Source organism: Crocuta crocuta, unplaced genomic scaffold (genome assembly GCF_008692635.1).
Source record: "Crocuta crocuta isolate KB4526 unplaced genomic scaffold, BGI_CrCroc_1.0 scaffold16, whole genome shotgun sequence".
Classification (NCBI taxonomy): Eukaryota; Metazoa; Chordata; class Mammalia; order Carnivora; family Hyaenidae; genus Crocuta; species Crocuta crocuta.
In genome coordinates this window covers 278,950-296,997 of record NW_027531893.1, presented here as the reverse complement: position 1 = coordinate 296,997, position 18,048 = coordinate 278,950, and the positions used below count along the sequence as shown (strand labels likewise).

The following is an 18,048-nucleotide window of genomic DNA, read 5'->3' as shown; positions in this document are numbered from 1 at the left end:
GGGAGGTGCCTCTGGTAGTCTGACGGCTTGGTCATGGACAGTGTAGAAGCAAGGAGTGGATGAAAGCTGGAGGCAAAGGAGGGGTGCTTGATTGCTGCCCATCCAGAGCACAGAGTTCTAATACTAGAGACTGTGTACTTGGGTGATGCCATTTTCACCCCTCCCAAGCATGGGCATACACACCTACACACACCACAACCATCCACCCCAGTGAACTACGCAGCGCCATCTAGTGGAGAACAGAGCAGTTACACCAAGCTCTGCAACTGGGCCACCACGTTCTAGTGGACACTACAAATCTCTCTGCCTGCTTAGTTTATGGATTTATAAAGTGCTTCATAGTTTTACTTCTATGTAAGTTCAATCACATTTTATTCTCTTCACTGGTCCATCTATTCAATTTTTTTTCTTTTTCTTTGCTTATTCTTTAATCAGGAAGAGAAAAATTATTTTTATTTTCCACTTTTATAAAAATATTTTTAATNCAGACCAAAACACACCTAGGAACTAGCATCCTTTGTTTGTTTTTTTCTGTCGTTTTTAATTTTTAAATTTAAATTTAAAATTTTTTTTTGTTTTATTAACTCTTTTTCTTCCTTCAAAATGATGAAATGAAGGAATTCACCCCAAAAGAAATAACAGGAAGAAGTGAAATCCAGGGATTTAATCAATACAGATACAAGCAAGATGTCTGAACCAGAATTTAGAGTCATGATAATAAAAATACTATCTGGGGTTGAAAAAATCATAGCATCCCTGTCTATAGATTTAAAAGAAGTAAAATGTATCCAGGAAGCAGTTAAAAAAGCTATAACTGAGCTGCAATCTCAAATGGATGCCTCAGTGGCAAAGACGAAGCACATCATCGAATCAGTGATATAGACGACAAACTTATGGAGAATAATGAAGCAGAAGAAAAGAGGGAAACTAAGCAAACGAGCACATTATAAGAATTAGACAACTAAGTGACTCATTAAAAAGGAATAACATCCGAATCACAGGGGTCCCAGAAGATGAAGAGAGAGAAAAAGGGGTATAAGGTTTGTGTGAGCAAATCATAGTGGAAAAGTTTCCTAGTCTGGGGAAAGACAGAGACATCAAAATCCAGAAAGTACAGAGAACTCCCATTAGATTCAACAAATGAATGAGCTAATCAAGAAGTTAAAGAGGAAATAAAAAGTACATAGAAGCCAATGAAAACGAAAACACCACAGCCCCAAACCTCTGTGATGCAGCTGTCATCAGAGGGAAGTATACAGCAACCCAGACTTTCCTAAAGAAGAAAGAAAAGTCTCAGATATGCAACCTAACCTTACACATTAAAGAACTGGAAAAAGAACTGCAATTGAAACCCCAGACCAGCAGAAGACAGGAAATAATAAAGATTAGAGCATAAATCAATGCTATTGAAACAAAAACAAAAACAAACAAATAAATAAAAAACAAACCAGTAGAACAGATGAAATTAGGAGGTGGTTGTTTAAAAGAATCAACAAAATTTATCAAAAAGAAAAAGGAAAGGACCCAAATAAATAAAATTATGAATGAAAATGGAGAGATCACAACCAACACAGGAGAAATACAAACAATAATCGAGAACATTATGAGCAATTATACACCAAAAAAATGGGCAATCTGGAAGAAGCGGACAATTCCTAGAAACATATAAGCTACCAAAACTGAAACAGGAAGAAATAGCAAAGTTGAACCGACCCATAATCAGTAAAGAAATCGAATTAGTAATCAAAACTCTCCCAAAAAACAAGAGTTCAGGGTCAGATAGCTTTCCAGGAAAAATCTACAAAACATTAAATAAGAGTTAACACCTATTCTTTTGAAGCGGTTCCAAAAAAAGAAATTGAAGGAAAACTTCCAAACTCATTTTATGAAGCCAGTATTACCTTTATTCCAAAACCAGGCAATGACCCCACTGAAAAGGAGAACTAGAGACCAATTTCCCCAATGAACATGGATCCAAAAATCCTCAACAAGATATTGGCCAACCAGATCTAACAATGCATTAAAAAAATTATTCACCATGACCAAGGGGGATTTATACCTGGGATGCAGGGCTGGTTCAATACCTGCAAAACGATCAATGTGATACATCACATTAATAAAAGAAAGGACAAGATCCACATGATCCTCTCAATAGGTGCAGAGAAAGTATTGACAAAATACAGCATCTTTTGATAAAAACCCTCAAGAATGCAGGGATAGGTGCACCTGGGTGGCTATGTTGGTTAATCAGCCCATTTCGGCTCAGGTCATGATCTCGTGGTTTGTGAGTCCGAGCCCCACGTCCAGCTCTGTGCTGACAGCTCAGAGCCTAGAGCTTGCTTCAGATTCTGTGTCTCCTCTCTCTGCCCTCCTCCCCTGCTCACGCTCTGTCTCTCTGTCTCTCAAAAAAAAAAAAAAAATTAAAAAAGAAAAAAAAGAATGTAGGAATAGAAGGATCGTATCTCAAGATTATAAACGCCATATATGAAAGACCCACTGCTAATATCATCCTCAATGGGGAAAACTGAAAGTGTTTCCTCTAAGGTCAGGATCATGACAGGGATGTCCACACTTACCACTGTTATTTGACATAGTATTGGAAGTCCTAGCCTGAACAATCAGACAACACAAAGGAATAAAAGGCATCCAAATCAGCCAGGAAGAAGTCAAACTTTCACTCCTCCCAGACAACATGGTACTCTATATGGAAAATCCAAAATATTCCACCAAAAAAACTGCTAGAAACGACCCATGAATTCAGCAAAGTCGCATGATATAAAATTAATGCACAGGAGTCGGTTGCATTCATATACACCAGCAATGAAGTAACAGAAAGAGAAATCAAAGAATTGATCCCATTTAAAATCGCACCAAAAACCATAAAATACCTAGGAATAAATCTAACCAAAGAGGTGAAAAATCTATACATTGAAAACCATAGAAAGCGTATGAAAGAAATTGAAGATACACCAAAAAAAAAAAAAGCAAAAATATTCCATGCTAATAGATTGGAAGAACAAATATTGTTAAAATGTCAATATTGTCCAAAGCAACCTGCATATTCAATGCAATCCCTATCAAAATAACAACAGCATTCTTCACAAAGCTATAAGAAATAATCCTAAAATTTGTATGGAACCAGAAAAAAACCCGAATAGTCAAAACAATCCTGAAGAAGAAAAACAAAGCAGAAAGCATTACAATCCCAGACTTTAAGATGTATTACAAAGCTTGAATCATCAAGACAGTATGGTACTTGCACAAAAACAGACACTCAGAACAATGAAACAGAATAGAGAACCCAGAAATGGGCCCACAAACGTGTGGCCAACTAATTTTTGACAAAGTAGGAAAGAATATTCAATGGAATAAAGACAGTCTCTTCAGCAAATGGTGCAGGGAAACTGGACAGAAACATGCAGAAAAAGAAATCTGGACCACTTTCTTACACCATACACAATCATAAACCCAAAAGGGATGAAAGATCTAAATATAAGACAGGAAGCCATCAAAATCCTAGAAGAGAAAGCAGGCAAAAGCCTCCTTGACCTTGGCTGCAGCAAGTTCTTACTCAACATATCCCCAGAGGCAAGGGAGACAAAAGAAAAATGAACTAGATAAAAATCTTCTGCACAGTGAAGAAAACAATTAGCAAAACTAAAAGGCAACTGATGGAATGGGAAAAGATATTTGCAAATGACCTATCAGATAAAGGGTTAGTATCCAAAAATCTGTAAAGGACTTATCAAACCCAATGCTCAAAAAACAAATTATCCAGTGAAGAAATGGGCAATAGACATGAATAAGCATCTCTCCAGGGAAGACATCCAGATGGCTAAAAGACACCTAGAAAATGCTCAATATCACTCATCAGGGAAATACTAATTAAAACCACAATGAGATACCACCTCACACCAGTCAGAATGGCTAAAATAAACAACTCAGGCAGCAACAGATGTTGAGAAAGAAGATCTCTTTTGCACTGCTGGTGGGAATTCAAACTGGTGCAGCCTCCCTGGAAAACAGTATGGAGGTTCCTCAGAAAATTAAAAATAGAATTACCCTATAATCCAGCAATTACACTACTAGGCATTTATCTAAGGGATACAGGTGTGTTGTTTCAAAATGGCACATGCACCCCAATGATTATAGCAGCACTATCAACAATACCCAAAGTATGGAAAGAGCCCAAATGTCCACTGATGGATGAATGGATAAAGAAGATATGGTGTGTGTGTGTGTGTGTGTGTGTGTGTGTATACACACACACACTGGAGTATTACTCAGCACACACACACAATGGAGTATTACTCAGCAATCAAAAAGAATGAAATCTTGTCATTTGGAACTACATAGATGGAACTAGAGGATATTATGCTAAACAAAATTAGCCAATTAGAGAAAGGTAAACATCATATGACTTCACTCATATGAGGAATTTAAGATACAAAACAGATGAACATAATGAAAGAGAAGCCAAAATAATATAAAAACAAGGAGAGGACAAAACATAATAGACTCTTAAATCCAGAGAACAAACTGAGGTTTGCTGGAGGCATTGGGGGGTGAGATATAGGCTAAATGGGTAAGGGACATTAAGGAAGACAGTTGGGATGAGAACTGAATGCTCATAGGGGATGTATCACTGGAATCTACTACTGAAATCATTATAGCACTATATGCTAACTAACTTGGATGTAAATTTAAAAAATTAATTTAAAAAATGGTCTATGTTAATAGTCAGAGATGATATTAGCCTGTGGCATGGTGTTCAGTGAATCATATCCTATGACTGACATCAGCCCAAGTCTTGGGAAGCATCTTTATGGTTCAGGAGTTAGGTAAACAGCATGTTAATTGTGTGACTGGTTGTTTTCATCATCCTTAACGTTGCCTGGCATTTATTTATGTGAGCAGTGTATAGTTTTGAAAGGTGCTTTGAAATTTCTCAGGGTAAACGATGCTGTATGAATGTAAGTCACCATAATTATTAAAAATGCATAGGTTGTATTAAACTAGAGTTAGAAACAAACATAAGTACAAGCTACAAGTAATTATATAAAGTGATTATGTAAAGTGGTTGTGAGAGAATTAGTCGTCTGAATAGGGAATGATGAGAGGTAATTTCACTAGGAAAATTGAGAGCAACAGTTAATAAAAAAATTTTAATGTTTACTTAGTTTTGAGAAAAAGAGAGAGAAGTAGGGGAGGGGCAGAGAGAGAAGGAGGCACAGAATCTGAAATGGACTCCAGGCTCTGAGCCGTCAGCACAGAGCCCGACATGGGGCTCGAACCCATAGACGGTGAGATAATGACCTGAGCTGAAATTGGATGCTTGACTAACTGAGCTACCCAGAAGCCCCAAGAGCAATAGTTTAAATCTCTTGGAATAAGTATTCTAAAACACCAGTATTAAATATTAGGTGACTAAGCAGTACACCATGACCTTAAAAGAAATGTAGGATACAGTGGAATGAATATTACATATTTACACTCTAGTAGGATACATTATGTTTTCATGAATGGCATGTATATGTACAACACGATTTTAAATAACTTTAGAAGTAAACTTCAGGGGGATTTACTACAATCCCCAGCTGCTGCTCCTCCTATTGCCGATATTTTACTACAACCTGTGGCATCAGAATACAAAGGGGGTGGGGGATAACTTATCTACTTTTTCAATACAATTGTTTCCAAAAGAAAAAAAAAAGTTTTTACAGACTACTGAAAGCAAATCACTTGGGCATGCCTAAACCTCATTTACATTCTAGATACAACTACACATGGAAAAAGTAGAAGTTTTATTCTGAGATAGCCCTGAAGGTATGGCTCAAGAATCTCTGGTAAAGGAATTGGAATTGTGGTAGTTCTGCAATGTGGGGTGCTTTCTGGAGCCATGGGCTCAAATAGATCAGGTCAGTAGGGGTCCTGGGAAAAAGAAAAAGTTCGATGTCAAAGACAAACTTGCAATTTCTCAGTGTTGCCCAGAATAGTTTCACTCAGGTCTAGTCCTGTGAATGGCTATTGGGAAGCTGATTCTAATCTTCACGAAGTTTTACTGTTTATGCTTAAATTTTAATATTGTATGATTCTCTTACCAATAATGACATTACCAAAGTTCTTTTAAAGATCAAAACAACATGATAGAATTCCCGAGAAATACCAAACAACATAAATATATTAAAGATAGTTTTTTAAAAATTGAAACGAGTATCAATGTTGTTATTGGAAAGGATTGTATGCCCTGCTGAGGTAATTATCTAAGGTTGTGATCATTTATACTTCTCCCAATTAACCCACTGCAGTTCACAATATATGCATCCTATTTATAGATAGAATCCAATCTAAAGATGAATTTTAATCCTAAATACCTTTTGTGCATATAAGTTCACCATGATATGTTGAATAATTACTTTGCATTTTTTTCTACTTGACTTTCATTAACTGTATTTCTTGACATGGAAGTTATAATGCTCAAACCATATAAATTTCATTATGGAGAAAGCTTTACAATATAAAACTGTTTCTTCAAAACATTGCCGTCTGTACCTAACATATTTAGTGTCATTTTAAAAAAATAGTTTATTGCCAAGTTGGTTTCCATATAACACCCAGTGCTCATCCCCACAAGTCCCCTCGTAATGTCATTTTTTATATTACGTTTTTATTTTTGTAATATGAAATGCTTTATGAAGATGCAATTTTTGTTCTATTACTAAGGAACATAGAATGTACAATAAATCTATTATATATAAAGCTAATATAGTGTCTACCACTCTACACAGGAAAAAAATAAAATTATCCTGTGTCTTGAATATTTCCAGAAGATCTGCTATAATTATTACACTGAACTTTATCAGCAACAGTTCACCTTATGAAGGCTACTAGCCTAACAGCAAGTTAACTGAGAATTGGAGACTTTTAGAACTGCAAAAATGTATCCTTATTCAAGTAGGATAGGATGTCCCAAAACATAGGTTTCAAACTTGACCATAATAGCTAAGAATCCCTTCAACAATATTTTCTAATTTGGGCTTAAGACAACTAGCCTCAGGATAAAATTTATAAAGAAAAGCAGAGAAAAAGTAATCCTTCTCTCTTCTCTTTTTGTTTCTTCATGATATTGAATTACGTGGAAGGAATGAGAGGGAAGAGAAAGCCCTAGTAGATTTCCAGAAGCCAAGGATGTAGGCTTGACACTGCCAATTGTAGGATGACACTGCCAATGGAAGAAAGCTCTGGGAAGACTGGCCAGCTACCAATATAGGGGCCAAACCCTACCCACAGCAAAGAGAGCAATTGCACATGACTGGACTAAAGGTAAATGCACCGCATCCACAAGAGTAGGGAGCATGCAACACACACAGGAAACACCCCTGAAGCACAAGGTTTTGGTGAACAGGGAACATTGCCCTGTAAGTCACTACAGACTCCTTCATAAGGCCACTACTGTCATGAGTAGGAGACACTGCTAACTTTCCTAACATATAGAAACAGGCAGAGATAGTTAGACAAAATGAGGAGACAAGGAACACATCCCAAATGAAAGAATAGGACAAAATCACACCAATAGAGCTAAACAAAATGGAAGTGAGTAATATGTCTGATAGAAAATTTAAAGTAATGGTCACAAAGATACTCACTGGACTTGAGAAAAATGTGAAAGACTTTAGTGAGACTCTCAGCAAAGAGACAGATAACATAAGAACCAAAGAACCAGTCAGAGATGAAAAACTTAGTAAGTAAAATTAAAAATACATTAGATGGAATAAAAAGTAGACTGGGAGAAGGAGAATGGATCAGCAACCTGGAGGAGAGACTAAAGGACAACAATCATGCTGAAGAGGAAAGAGAAAAAATAATAATAATAAAAAATAAAAATAGAATTAAGGAACTCAGCAACACCAGCAAGTGTGACAAAATTCACATTAAAATGATTCCAGATGGAAAAGAGAGAAAAGGGAGCAGAAAATTTATTTGAAGAAATAATAGCTGAAAACTTCTCAAATCTGGGCAAGAGATCAGAAATCCACATCTAGGAAGCTCCCAGTAAAATCTACCCATGGAAGTCCACACCAAGACACATAGTAATTAAAATGGTCAAAACAAAACAAAACAAAACAGTGATAGAGTTAGAATTTTAAAAGCAGCAAGAAAAAAGAAAACAGTTATATACAAGGGAACCTCCATAGGGCTATCAGCGGATTTTTCAGCAGAAACTTTGCAGCCCAGACAGGAGTGGCATGATATACTCAAAGTGCTGATAGAAAAAAACTTGCAGCCAAGAGTATTTGATCCAGCAAGGCTATCATTTAGACTAGATGGAGAGATAAGAAATTTCCCAGACAAACAAAAATTAAGGGAATTCATGACCGCTAAACCAGTGCTACCAGAAATGTTGAGAGGACTTTCAGTGATCATGATCTCACAGTTCATGGGTTTGAGCCTACGTTGGGCTCTTTGCTGACAGCTCAGAGCCTGGAGCGTGCTTTGGATTCTGTATCTCCCTCTCTCTCTGCCCCATCCCCCATTCATACTCTGTCTCTCAAAAATGAATAAATGTTTAAAAATTTTAGAAACAAAATGTGAGGACTCTGAGTGAAAAGGAAAGAATATAAGCAGTAGTAAGAAAAGTAGAAAACACAAAAGTAGTAAAATTAAGTATATCTATAACAACTAGTCAAGGAATTCACAAAATAAAAGGATGTAAAGTATGGCACCATATACCTAAAATGGGAGGGGAGAGTAAAGAATGGGTTCAAACTTAAGTGACCATTAACAATATAGACAGCTATATGCATAAAATGTTATGTATAAATCTAATGGTAACTACAAATTAAAAACCAGTAATAGATATGCAAAAAATAAAGAGCAAGGAATCTAACTACATCACCAAAGACAGCTAGAAAACCATAATAGAGGAAGAGAAGAAAGGAAAGAAGAACTACAAAAACAACCATACAAGTAACCAAATGGCAGTAAGCACACACTTATCAATAATTATTTTGCATTTAAGTAAACCAAACACTTTTCCTATAGGAGCCTCCAGACTGAGAGGAGTGAGGCCCTCTTCTCTCCCCAGGATGGCAACTGCTTCTCCATTGATATCAGTGTATTCTGAAAAGGGGACATCATCTGTCAAAAATGTTACTTTGCCTGCTGTGTTCAAGGCTTCCATTAAACCTGATATTGTGAACTTTATTCACACCAACTTGTAGGAAAACAACAAATGGCCATATGCTGTCAGTGAACTAGCAGGTCATCAAACCAGTACTGGCAGAACTGTGGCTCGAATTCCCAGAGTTTGAGGCAGTGGGGCTCACTGTTCTGGCCAGGGTGCTTTTGGAAGTATGTGTCATGGGGGCCGCATGTTTGCACTAACCAAATTCTGCCACGATTGGCACCAAGGAGTGAACACAACACGGAAGCAATGTGCTATCTGCTCTGCCCTGGCTCCCTCAGCCTTACCAGCACTGGTCACTCTAAAGGTCCTTGTACTGAGGAAGTTCCTGGACTGTCTCTGGTGGTTAAAGATAAAGGTGAAGGCTACAAGGAGACCATGGAGGCTGTTTTGCTTCTTAAGAAATGTAAAGCCTGGAATGATATCAAAAAGGTCTATGCCTCTCAGCAAATGAGAACTGGCAAGGGCAAAATGAGGAACAGTCACCGTATCCATTGCAGGGGACCTTGTGTCATGTATAATGAGGACAACAGTATCATCAAGGTCTTCAGAAACATCCCTGGAATTACTTTACTTAATGCAAGCAAACGGAACATTTTGAACCTTGCTCCTATTGAGCATGTGGGACGTTTCTGCACTTGGACTGGAAGTGCCTTCTGCAAGTTAGATGGTCTGTTGGCACTTGCTGTAAGGCTGCCTACTTCAAGAGTAACTACAACTTTCCCTTGCATAAGACACTTAATACAGAGCTTAGCAGAATCTTGAAAAGCTCAGAGATCCAAAGAGACCTCTGAGCACCATGCAAGAAGATTCATCACAGAGTCCTAAAGAAGAATCCACGGAAAATCTGAGAATCATGTTGAGGCTAAATCCATATGCAAAAACCATGCACTCTAACACCATTCTACACCAGACCAAGAATCACAAACTTTGGATGGATAAGGCAGCAGTAGCCTTGGGAGCCAAATTATATAAGAAGGGGGTTCTAGGCAAGAAGCCTCTGGTAGGGAGGAAAGGAAAGAAGGCTGTTGGTTTAAGAAGCATATGAAACCTTTAATAGGCAAAAAGTCTGAAGCTACTGAGAAACCAGCAGCTGAGAAGAAGCCTGCTGAAAAGAAACACACCACAGAAGAAAGAAAACCAATTTAAAGTTGTTTTTTCTGTAAAAGTCAAATCATTAGGAACAGCTAATTTTGAATAAAGACCTGGTCAAAGGAAAAACAAACAAACATATAAAACCCCCACACCAAAAACCAAACCAAAACAACAAAATAGATAGATAGATAGATAGATAGATGATAGACAGACAGACAGACAGACTAAAGGTTCCAATCAAAAGACAGGGTGATGGAATGGATTAAATAGCAAGACCCACCTGATACTGCCAATAAGAGACTCATTTCAGACCTAAAGAGATATGCAGATTGAAAGTAAAGAGATGGAAAAGCATTTATCATGCAAATGAAAGTGAAAAGAAAGCTGGGGTAGCAATACTTATATTGAACAAACTAGATTTTAAACCAAAGACTGTAACAAGAGTTGAAGAAGGGCATTACATAAAAATAAAGGGAACAATCCAACAAGAAGGTATAATAATTATAAATATTTATACATCCAACATGGAAGCACCCAAATACATAAAGCAGATAATAACAAACATAAAAGAAGTAATTGATATTAATACAATAATAGTAGGGGATTTTATCACCCCACTTACTTCAATGGATCAATCATCCAAACAGAAAATCAACAAAAAACAATAGCTTTGAATAACACATTGGACCAGATGGATCTAACAGATATATTCAGAACATTCCATCCTAAAACAGCAGAATACGATTCTTTCCAAGTGCACATGAAATATTCTCCAGAATAGATCACATATTAGACCACAAAACAAGTTTCAACAAATTCAAAAAGATTCATGTCATACCACGCATCTTTTCTGAACACAATGTTATAAAACTAGAAATCACTACAAGAAAAAATCTGGAAATAGTTAAAATACATGGAGGTTAAATATCATGCTACTAAACAATGAATGGGTCAACCAAAAAAATCATAGAGGAAATCAAAAGATATATGGAAGTCAATGAAAATGAAAACACATCCCAAAGTCTCGGGATGCAGCAAAAGCTGTTCTAAGTAGGAAGGTATAGCACTAGACGTCTACCTCAAGAAGCAAGAAAAATCTCAAATAAACAACCTAACCTCACACCTAGAGGAGGTAAAAAAAAGAAGAACAAAGAAAGCCCAAAAGCCAGTAGAATAAAGAAAGTAATGAATATTAGAGCAGAAATAAACAAAAGAAACTAAAAGAGCAATGGAACACATCAATGAAACCAGAATCTCGTTTTTTGAAAAGATAAACAAAATTCATGAGAATTTTAGACAGACTCAGACTCATCAAAACACACACACACACACACACACACACACACACACACACCCCAAACCGAAAAAAGGGCTTAAATAGACAAAATTAGAAATGAAAGAGGAGAAATAACAACTGACACCATAGAAATAAAAAGGGTTATAAGAGATTATAAAAATCATATGTTAACAAATTGAACAAACTGGAAGAAATGGATAAATTCCTAAAAATATGTAACCTCTCAAAATTGGGTCAGGGAGAAATACAAAATCTAAACAGACCAATTACCAGCAATAAAATCAAAACCATAATAATAAAAAAAACCTCCAAACAAACAGAAGTCCAGGATCAGATGTCTTCACAGTTGAATTCTACCAAAATTTATTTATTTATTCATTTTATTTATTTTTTTACATTTATTTATTTGTGAGAGACAGAGAGAGAGAGATGGAGCACAAGTTCGGGAGGGACATAGAGAGAAGGAGACAACAGAATCTGAAGCAGGCTCCAGGCTCTGAGCAAGCTGTCAGCACAGAGCTCAACACCTGGCTCAATGTGGGGTTCAAACCCATGAACTGTGAGATCATGACCTGAGATGAAGTTGGACACTCAACACACTGAGCCACCCAGATGCCCCTCTATCAAAATTTAAAGAAGAGTTAATATGTATTTTTCTAAAACTATTTTTAAAAAAAAGAAGAGGAAGGAAAACATCCAGATTCATTCTATGAGGCCAACATTACCCTGATTGAACAAAACCAGATTCAAAACACACACACACACACACACACACACACACACACTACAAAAAAAAAAAAGAGAGAGAGAGAGAGAACTACAGGCTAATATCTCTGATGAACATAGATGCAAAAATCCACAACAAAATACTAGCAAACTGGCTACAAAAATTCATTTTAAAAAATCATTCATGATGATCAAATGGGATTTATTGCCTGGCGGCAAAGGTGGTTCAATATTCACAAATCAATGAACATGATACATCACATCAATAAGAGAAAGGACAAAAACCATACAATCATTTCAATAGATGCAGAAAAAGCAGTTGACAAAGTACAACACCTGTTTATGATAAACTCCCTCAACAAAGTAGGTTTAAAGAGAACATACCTCAACAAAAGAAAGATGATATATTAAGAAAAACCCACAGCTAATTTCATACTCCATGGGAAAAAGCAGACATTTCGTCCTAAGATCAGGTACAACACAGGATGTCCATTCTCACCACTCTTATTCAACATAGTATTGGAAGTTCTAGCCACAGCAATTAGTCAACAAAAGGAATAAAAGGCATCCAAATTAGTAAGAAAGAAGTAACATTTTCACTATTAGAGAAAGACTACTAGAAATGATAAATGAATTCACTAGGCCACAGAATACAAAATCAGTATAAAGAAATCCATTGCATTTCTATACTAAAAATGAAATGGCAGAAAGAGAAATTAAGAAAACAATCCCATTTACAATTACAGCAAAAATAATAAAGTAGGAATAAACTTAACCAAAGAGATGAAAGACCTATACTCTAAAAACTATGAAACACTGGTGAAAAATTTGAGGATGACAAATAAAGACAAAGCTATTCTATTCTCATGAATTGGAATAAAATACTATTACAATGACCATACTATCCAAAGCAATCTATAGATTTAATGCAATCCCTATCAAAATACCAATAGCATGTTTCATAGAACTGAATATCCTACAATTTGTATGGAACCACAAAAGACCTATAATAGTCAAAGAAATCTTCAAAAAGAACAAAAATGTTCAAAAAGAACAAAACTATTACAATTCCAGATTCCAAAATATACTATAAGGTTATAGTAATCATAACAGTATAGTACTGGCACAAAGATAGACACATAGATCAATAGAACAAAATAGGCTGGAAACAGACACATGACTATATAGTCAGTTAATCTTTGACAAAGAAAACAAAAATATGCAATGAAAAAAGACAGTCTCTTCAAGAAATGGTATGGGGAAAACTGGACAGCTACATGCAAAAGACTGAAGCTAAACCAGTTTTTTATGCCGTGCACAAAAAAAAACCCAAAATGGATTAAAGACCTAAATATGAGACCTGAAACCATAAAAATCCTAGAAGAAATCTCAGGCAATAATTTCTCTGACATTGGCTGTAGCAACATTTTTCTAGATATGTCTCCTGAAGCAAGGAGACATTTGCAAATGACATATCTGATAAAGGTTTAGTATATATAAAAAAACTGATAAAACTCAACACGCAAATAATCCAATTAAAAAATAGGCAGTAGTCATGAACAGATATTTCTCCAAAGAAGACATCCAGATTGCCTACAGACACATGAAAAGATGCTCAACATCACTCATCATCAGAGAACTGCAAATCAAAACCACGATGAGATATTACCTCACATCTGTCAAACAACTAAAATCAAAAACACAAGAAACAATAAGTGTTGGCAAGGATGTGAAGAAAAAGGAACCCCCATGCACTGTTGGCAACAATGCAAACTCATATAGCCACTGTGGAACACAGTATGTATGTTCCTCAAAAAATTAAAAATAGAATTACCATATGACCCAGCAATTCCACTACTGGATATTTACCCAAAGAAATGTCAGAAGATATATGCACCGCCATGTTTGTTGCAGCATTATTTGCAATAGCCAAGATACAAAAGCAACATAAAGGTTCATCAGTAGATGAATAAATAAAGAAGATTTCATGCGTGCATGCGTGCGTGCGTGTGTGTGTGTGTGTAGGCAAGTGTGTGTAATGGAATGTTACACGGCCAGAAAAAAGAATGAAATCTTGCCATTTGCAACAACATAGTTGACTTAGAGTATAATGCTAAGTGAAATAAGTCAGTTAAAGAAAGACAAATACAATACTTCACTCATGTGGAATTTAAGAAATAAACAAAGAGTAAAAAGAGACAAATCCAAAAACAGGCTTTTAAATAGAACAAACAGAGGGTTTATGGGGGGGGGCAGAGGAGAGGGGAAAATGGGTGATAGGCATTGAGGAGGGCACTTGTTGGGATGAGAACTGGGTGTTGTATGTAAGTGATAAATCACAGGAATCTATCCTCAAAACCAAGATCACACTGTATACACTGTATGTTAGCCAACTTGACAATAAGGTATATTTAAAAAAATTTAAATATATATATATGCAAAAACAAACAAGCAAACAAACAAACAAAAAACAGGTTCTTAACCTACAGAGAACAAACTGATGGTCACCAGAGAGGAGGTGGGTGGGACGATGGGTGAAATAGGTGAAGGGGATGAAAAGTACACTTACAATGATGAGCCCTGAGTAATGAATAAAATTGTTGGACCACTATATCTGTACACCTGAAATTAATGTACATTTATGTTAACTATACTGGAATTAAAATTCTTAAAAATTAGCAAATGAACAAAGAAAAAGCAAAAATCCCTGGGGATAGGGTGAATGAAAGAACTTTTAAGACTAAAGATGTTCAATTTTAAAATATTTGATACTGGCTATATAATTGCCACCATTATGCCCTCTTCCCCTCAATTTTACCAAATGTTTAGTAAAGTCTTCTATACCCATAAGCTTTGTGAGACTGACATTTTTATTCAATTTTACCTACCATCCCTCCCCTTCACTCCCACCATCAATCCCAAAATTCACATTTCCAATTTTGTCTGGCATGGTGCAGAATGGAAACACAAAGGGTGGAACTGAGAAGCATTTTAGTAGAAATAGAACTCAGCACTAGGGAAACTATTAAAATATAAGTTGTACAAAAACCTGCAGGGATCTTAAAGAGTACATTAGAATATTCACACGTTGCGGCATTGAATTTTTATTAAATCTTAGGAGATCTTAAATATCAGGGTGGACTAGTAGTCATGTTATGATGCTGTGGTGAGCAAAATAAGGGTCCCCAAACATGTCTATGCCCTAATCACTGGAACTTGTGAATATATTACTTCATATAATAAAAGAGATTTAAGGCTGAATATGCAATTACATTTGCTTATCAGCTGGCCTGGAGATGTCGATATTTTTCTGGATTACCTAGCCCATGGATGAGTTCCATCTGAACCAGGTAACTTTCTCTGAACAATTAGCTAAGGACAGGAATGGACCAAGCTATATCATGATTATAGAAGCAAATATACTACTAGTTCATAAATGGGTGTTAAGTTCTGGTCAGATACCCATAACTTTGTTGTATCACGAAACTTAATAATGGGTAACATGGTAACTCCCATCTCCTGTTCCCTATGCCCAAATGTCTCAATTATCCTTAAAATCCTTATCCACAAGAACCTTCCCTCCCTGCCATCAGGTTTTCCATTCTTATTCCCAGCCTGTGAATCCTGCTAAAAATGGTTACATAGACATATAGACCGGTATCACTAGAAATTTATAATATCTAATTTTTACTGGACTTGCTCATTCTACCATTTCCCAAAGGAACAATACCAAGCACCTATCCACCTCTCACTGCTCAGGATGTCTTTGTCCCATCATCTCTGGTCTGTGATAAACAGTAGAAACTATAAGTCAAGAAGACCTCAAGGCTCTGTCCTCTCTCCTCAGTAAACATATGTGTGTATCTACTTCTTTTTTTAGTTTTTTTTTTTTAATGTTTATACTTTTTTTTTTTTTTTTGAGAGAAAGAGCATGAACAGGGGAGGAGCAGAGAGAGAGGGAGACATAGAATCTGAAGCAGGCTCCAGGCTCTGAGCTGTCAGCACAGAGCTCAATGTGGGGCTCAAACCCACAAACTGCGAGATCATGACCTGAGCCCTAGTCAGATGCTTAACTGACTGAGCCACCCAGGTGCCCCCTGTGTATCTTCTAAAGTCTTTGCAGTCTCCGAAGAAAGTGGCTTCCTTCCCTCTATTCAAATACTATCCATCCATCCATCTGATCTCTCAAAACAAGTTTTTAAAAGACTTTCTTCTCTCTACTCCATTATCCATTTACTTGTCCCCTGAACTTTTTTCTTTTAACTGATTCAGGCTTCTGAATACAATATGTGTAAGAAACTCCCATGTTAAAAAATATATAATCTATCCCCCATTATGTCCATCTTTATTTTCTATAATTAATGACTCAGAAATCTTTATCTTTTGCTAAGATTAGGCTAACTGAATTGTAATTTATTTGATGATTAATTTATTAGATAGTTTTAGGAGATTTCTCTCTTACTTTGCACTCCAACATAAGGGCTAAATCCAGGACATACTGCTTTTTACATATCTTCTGAATCGGTACACTTCTACCTCCATGCACTAACTTGATGTAGACCATCATTTCTCACCTGGACTATTGTAATTGTTTAACTATACCAACATAGGTGCATCGGTACCCATAAACATTTTCCCTCTTGTTATAATGGCTAAATTTGTCTATGCTTCTAACATTAAATTCCATTTTATAATGGATCCTATATCCTCTAATTACTCAAAGCTTTAGATCATCTTTATCTCTTGCATTATCAATTTGCCCTCTTGAAAGTATTATTTCCATCAGCATACAAGCAAGCTCCATTACCTTCCATTGTAGAAACTAGAATCTCCGCCAGAACCGTCTCTATTCTCTTTTAAGAGCAAAGCTCTACCTCCACTTCTTCGGACATCCNAAAGGGAGAGAAGCAAACCATGAGAGACTCTTGAATGCTGACAAAAACTGAGGACTGATGGATGTGGGGGGAGGGGGGGATGGGCATGGAGGAGGACACTTGTGGGGATGAGCACTGAGTGTTATGTGGAAACTAATTTGACAATAAACTATTAAAAAAAAAAAAGAAGGAAAAAAAAATTTTCTCTTGAACATACTTCAAACAGGTTGTTGTCCCCACCACATTTTCAAAGTGCTGTGGTCAAGGTCACAATCTAGAAGTATAAAATCAAATGTTTGTGGGTTTTTTTCTCATTTCTTCTTTTCCTCATCTATCAATAGCATTTAATGTAGTAGTTTGACTCTTTCCTTTCTGAAACATGATCTTTGTTTGATTTGTGAAGTGTGTGTTTCTCCTCTTGCCAGTAACATTAGCAATTCCTTGTCATGCTCCTTTGCCTGATCCTTTTTTTAATTTCCAACCACCAAATGTTGGAATGCTATGGTACTTTGTCCTTGAGTCATCTGCTCAATATACACTCATTCCCAAGGAAAATGGTCCATCTCCTTGGTTTAAAAATGCTGAGCGGTGCCTGGGTGGCTCAGTTGGTTAAGCCTCCGACTTCGGCTCAGGTCATGATTTCACGGTTCATGAGTCTGAGTCCCACGTGGGGCTCTGTGCGGACAGCTCAGAGCCTGGAGCTGCTTCAGAACCTGTGACTCTCTCTCTCTCTGCCCTTCCCCTGCTCTTGCTCTGTGTCTGTCTCTCAAAAAAATAAATAAACATTAAAAAAATGTTTAAAGCTGACAATTATCAAGTCTGTATTTCCCCAACCCAGATTTCTCTTCCAAATACGGTCTCATAAAAACCAT

The 18,048-nt window shown here is 36.5% G+C and overlaps 1 long non-coding RNA gene and 1 pseudogene across 3 annotated transcripts in view; one reads left to right on the top strand and one right to left on the bottom strand.

Annotated features, from left to right (window-relative positions):
* The window catches only part of LOC144239297 (uncharacterized), a 280,545-nt gene that overhangs the window by 166,217 nt on the left and 96,280 nt on the right, over positions 1–18,048 (bottom strand). Inside the window, exon 1 of one of the 3 annotated variants that reach the window (XR_013337370.1) lies at positions 17,110–17,192. The exons of the other annotated variants lie outside the window; for them this stretch is intronic. This is a non-coding gene — a long non-coding RNA (uncharacterized LOC144239297). Of the gene's footprint in view, positions 1–17,109; positions 17,193–18,048 lie in introns of those variants that run through there. 3 annotated transcript variants of the gene reach the window in all.
* LOC144239315 (large ribosomal subunit protein uL4 pseudogene) lies at positions 9,087–10,333 on the top strand (annotated as a pseudogene).